This window comes from Salmo salar, chromosome ssa18 (genome assembly GCF_905237065.1).
Source record: "Salmo salar chromosome ssa18, Ssal_v3.1, whole genome shotgun sequence".
NCBI lineage: Eukaryota > Metazoa > Chordata > Actinopteri > Salmoniformes > Salmonidae > Salmo > Salmo salar.
In genome coordinates, this window is record NC_059459.1 from 50,597,200 (window position 1) to 50,603,236 (window position 6,037).

Consider the following 6,037-nt stretch of genomic DNA (forward strand, 5'->3'; position numbering starts at 1 on the left):
TACAACACATTACTGAGTACCGCTCCCCATATTTTCAAGGATAGTGGTGGATGCATCACTAGGACTGGGGAGTTTTTCAGGATAGAAACAAACGGAATGGAGCTCAGCACAGACAAAATCCTAGAGGAAAACCTGGTTCCTTTCAGCAAGACAATAACCTTAAACATAAGGCTAAATCTACACTGGAGTTGCTTACCAATAAAGGCAGTGAATGTTCCTGAGTGGCCAAGTTAGTTTTGACTTAAATCTACTCGTAAATCTATGGCAAGACCTGAACAATGGTTGTCTAGCAATTATCAACAACCAATTTGACAGAGCTTAAAGAATTTTGAAAAGATCAATGGCCAAATGTTGCAAAATCCAGGTATGGAACACCCTTAGAGGGGGCTCCCGAGTGGCACAGCGGTGTAAAGCAGTGCATCTCAGTGCAAGAGACGTCACTACAGTCCCTAGTTCGAATCCAGACTGTATCACATCCGGCCGTGATTGGGAGTCCCGTAGGGCGGTGCACAATTGGCCCAGCGCCGTCCAGGTTTGGCCAGGGTAGGCCGTCATTGTAAAGAACAAATTCTTCTTAACTGACTTGCCTAGTTAAATAAAGGTTACATTTAAATAAATAAAAAATAATATTTGAGACTTAACCAGAAAGACACGCTGCTGTAATCACTGCCAAAGGTGCTTTTACAAAGTACTGACTCTGCATGTCAATGCTTAGGTAAATTACATATTTCTTTATTTCATTTTCAATGAATGTGCAAAAATGTCTAAACATGTTTTCACTTTGTCATTATGGGGTGTTGTGTGTAGATGGGTGAGCAAAAATGTATGTGCAAGTACAGTGCCTTGCAAAAGTATTCAACCCCCTTGGCGTTTTTTCCTATTTTGTTGCATTACAACCTGTAATTTAAATTGATTTTTATTTGGATTTCATGTAATGGACATATTATATTACATATTATGGGCATGTAATAGACATATAATATTATAGTATTACATACATATTATGGAGATATTGGTGAAGTGAAATGAAAAAAATTACTTCTCTAAAATAAAAAACGGAAAAGTGGTGCGTGCATATGTATTCATCCCCTTAGCTATGAAGCCCCTAAATAAGATCTGGTGTAACCTATTACCTTCAGAAGTCACATAATTAGTTAGATTGCACACAGGTGGACTTTATTTAAGTGTGACATGATCTGTCAGATGATACACCTGTTCTGAAAGGCCCCAGAATCTGTAACACCACCAAGCAAGCGGCACCATGAAGACCAAGAAGCTTTCCAATCAAGTCAGGGAAAAAGTTGTGGAGTAGTACAGATCAGGGTTGGGTTATAAAAAAATATCCTAAATGTTGAACATCCCATGGAGCACCATAAAATCCATTATTAAAAAATGGAAATAATATGGCACCACAACCTGCCAAGAGAGGGCCACCCACCAAAACTCACGTGCCAGGCAAGGAGGGCATTAATCAGAGAGGCAATAAATAGACCAAAGATAATCCTGAAGGAGCTGCAAAGCTCCACAGCGGAGATTGGTGTATGTGTCCATAGGACCATACACCAAAAAGGAAAACACTATGTCTGGTGGAAACCCAACACCACTCATCACCCTGGGAACACTGTGCCCACAGTGAAGCATGGCGGTAGCAGCATCATGCTGTGGAGATGTTTTTCATCGGCAAGAACTGGGAAACTGGTCAGAATTGAAGGAATGATGGATGGTGCTAAATACAGGGAAATTCTTGAGGGAAACCTGTTTCAGTCTTCTAGAGATTTGAGACTGAGACAGAGGTTCACCTACCAGCAGGACAATGACCCTAAGCATACTGCTAAAGCAACACTCGCGTTGTTTAAGGGAAAATATTTGAATGTCTTGGAATGGCTTAGGCAAAGCCCAGACCTCAATCCAATTGAGGATCTGTGGTATGATTTAAAGATTGCTGTACAGCAGCAGAACCCATCCAGCTTGAAGGAGCTGGAGCAGTTTTTCCTTGAATAATGGGCAACAATCCCAGTGGCTAGATGTGCCAAGCTTATAGAGACATACCCCAAGAGACTTGCAGCTGTAATTGCTGCAAAAGGTGCCTCTGCAAAGTATTGACTTTTGGGGGGGGGGGGTGAATAGTTACGCACACTGAAGTTTTCTGTTTTTTTGTCTTATTTCTTGTTTGTTTCGCAATAAAAAAATATTTAGCATCTTCTAAGTGGTAGGCATTTTGTGTAAATCAAATGATACAAACCCCCCCAAAATCCATTTTAATTCCAGGTTGTAAGGTAACAAAATAGTATAAATGCCAGGGGGGGGAATACTTTCGCAAGGCACTGTATACATTGGGTTAAATGTGTGCTGTTGTTATTACCTGTGTGTAACTCTCCTAGGTGGTGGGGAGTACCCAGAGGGAGCGGAGGACAGACTGCCTCCACCCGGAAGCCCTTACTACCTTGCTGACCCCTCCCAGCTCTGGTGAGAGAGACAATAGGATTACTCAATTACACTTTAAAAAATGTGTTCTTCTGAAACAGACAGCTAAAGTCTCATAATGAGAGGTAGAGGATATCAAGCTTGATGAGAAATAAATTCAATGTTTCTGATCTTATCTAGAAATTGCTCAATGAAATGTTGATGCAATTCCATTTTTTTTGTAGTTGCATTTTTTGTTTTGATTTATTTGACGATTAAAAAAAAACTCAAACAACCACACGTGGATAATGCATTTAAAATCGTGAGTATGACACAGTTTGAAAACCTCATTTTGGTCCTGAAAATATAAAGGCAACATGCAACAATTTCAAAGATTTTACTGAGTTTACATTTCGTGTAAGGAAATTAGTCAATTGAAATACATTTATTAGGCCATAATCTATGAATTTCACATGACTGGGAATACAGATATGCATCTGTTGGTCACAAAAAAAAAAGTGGATCAGAAAACCGGTCAGTTTCTGGTGTGGTCACCATTTGCCTCATGCAGCGCGACACATCTCCTTCGGACACTGTTGACCAGGCTGTTTATTGTGGAATTTTGTCCCACTCCTTCAATGGCTGTGCGTAGTTGCTGAATATTGGCGTGAACTGCAACACACTGTTTTACATGTCAATCCAGAGCATACCACACATGCTCAATGGGTGACATGTCTGGTGAGTATGCAGGCCATGGAAGAACTGGGACATTTTCAGCTTCCAGGAATTGTGTACAAATCCATTCGACAGGAGCCGTGCATTATCATGCTGAAACATCAGGTGATGGCGGTGGGTGAATGGCGTGACAATGGGATCAGGATCTCAGGATCTTGTCACTGTATCGAAAGCCCCCACATTCAATTGCCATCAATAAAGTGCAATTGTATTAATTGCCCGTAGCTTATGCCTGCACATACTATAACCTCACCGCCACAATGGGGCACTGTGTTCACAACGTTGACATCAGCAAATTGCTCGCCCACACGACACAATCTACCCAGTACAGTTGAAACCGGCATTCATCTGTGAAGAGCACACTTCAGCGTGCCAGTGGCCATCGAAGGTGAGCATTTGCCCACTGAAGTCGGTTAACGACCCTGTACTGCAGTCAGATCAAGATCCTGGTGAGGACGACGAGCACGCAGAAGAACTTCCCTGAGACGGTTTCTGACAGTTTATGCAGAAATCCTTCGATTGTGCAAACCCACAGTTTCGTCAGCTGTCCGGTGGCTGGCCTCAGACGATCCCGCTGGTGAAGAAGACGGAATTGGAGGTCCTGGGCTGGTGTGGTTACACGTTGTGAGGCCGGTTGGAGGTACTGCCAAAGTTCTCTACTTCGGCTAATGGTAGAGAAATTAACATTAAAGGGTTAGAAGGATTACTTAATCCTATCCCAGGTATTCCTTAAAGAGGTGGGGTTTCAGGTGTCTCCGGAAGGTGGTGATTGACTCCGCTGTCCTGGCGTCGTGAGGGAGCTTGTTCCACCATTGGGGTGCCAGAGCAGCGAACAGTTTTGACTGGGCTGAGCGGGAACTGTGCTTCCTTAGAGGTAGGGAGGCGAGCAGGCCAGAGGTGGATGAACGCAGTGCCCTTCTTTGGGTGTAGGGACTGATCAGAGCCTGAAGGTACGGAGGTGCCGTTCCCCTCACAGCTCCGTAAGCAAGCACCATGGTCTTGTAGCAGATGCGAGCTTCAACTGGAAGCCAGTGGAGTGTGCGGAGGAGCGGGGTGACGTGAGAGAACTTGGGAAGGTTGAACACCAGATGGGCTGCGGCGTTCTGGATGAGTTGTAGGGGTTTAATGGCACAGGCAGGGAGCCCCGCCAACAGCGAGTTGCAGTAATCCAGACAGGAGATGACAAGTGCCTGGATTAGGACCTGCGCCGCTTCCTGAGAGAAGCTTTTTGTGTGTATTGAACGTTTCGGGGACTTTTTTTCGGCTTCATGAAACATGGGAACAACACTACATGTTGCGTCTTATAATTTTGTTCAGTATAAATAAATGGTAAAAAAATTTACAAACATAAACACATACATAAGTAGGCCTAGGCTACACAGTACACCTAGCCTAGTAGGCATACTTGGGTTACACATAACCAGGGGTTGGGTTTTAGGAACAGAACCGGGAACGAAAGTGTACTGTTATTTTAAAAGCATGGGAACTGGTTAATATCGTTATTTTACGTTCCGGGACTCTTTTTTTTTTTCTTCAGTTCCACAAAAAACATTACAAGGCACCTATGCAAAGCCCTCAATATGTCACTCAAACGTATTCCAGTGTCTGCCTGCCAGCTGAAAATCTTTCTGTAGGCTACCTGCTCATCCCACCTCCGAAGCATAGGCTACTGTAGCCTACAGACATTACAAGCATGATTCAGAAATTAGGGAGAGATTTTTAGATAGAATAATGGGTTAAGTTTTTCAGTGCTAGTTATAGATACTATAGTTATCAAATTTCACATTGGATTTATTACAGTGCCTTCAGAAATTATTCACACTCCTTTACTTTTTCTGCATTAAAAGGGATTAACGCTGCAAAATGTATTTTTTGCCGACCCAACCAAATTCACATAGAAATGTGAGTTATAGATTTGTTGTTCTCATTGAATGCAGGTCTGAGATGCTGTAGATATTTTCTATGCGCGCTATTTCTAGGCATCGTGTTAAGTTACATTTTTGCATCTTTTACTTTCGGTTTTGTACACCAGCTTCAATAATATATCCAATATTTTTGCTTATTGAAAGATTATAAAATAGAGCACACAGCCATGCAATCTCCATAGACACACATTCGCAGTAGAATGGCCATACTGAAGAGCTCAGTGACTTTCAATGTGTCACCGTCAATGGATGCCACCTTTCCAACAAGTCAGTTCGTAAAATTTCTGCCCTGCCAGAGCTGCCGCAGTCAACTGTAAGTGCTGTTATTGTGAAGTGGAAATGGCTCGGAGCAACAATGTCCTCAGCTGCAAGGTGGTAGGCCACACAATCTCATAGAACGAGACCGGCGAGTGCTGAAGCACGTAGTGCGTAAACATTTTTGTTCTCGGTTGCAAAACTCACTACCGAGTTCCACACTGCCTCTGGAAGCAACGTCACCACAAAAGCTTAATGAAATAGTTTTTTCCATGGCCGAGCATCCTTACACAAGCCTAAGATCATGCACAATGCCAAGCATCGGCTGGAGTGGTGTAAAGCTCGCCGCCGTTGGACTCTGGAAAGGGTGGAAATACATTCTCTGGAGTGATGAATCATGCTTCACCATCCAGCAGTCCGACAAACAACTCTGGGTTTGGCTGATGCCAGGAGAACGCTACTTGTCCGAATGTATAGTGCCATATGTAAAGTTTGGTGGAGGAGAAATAATGGTCTGGAGCTATTTGTCTATTGTTCGGGCTAGGTCCCTTCGTTCCAATGAATGAAAATCTTAACACCACAGCATACAATGACATTCTACATGATTCTGTGCTTCCAACTTCGTGGCAACAGTTTGGGGAAGTCCCTTTCCTGTTTCAGCATGACACTGCCCTCGTGCACATAGCAAGGTCAGTACAGAAATGCTTTGTCGTGATCAG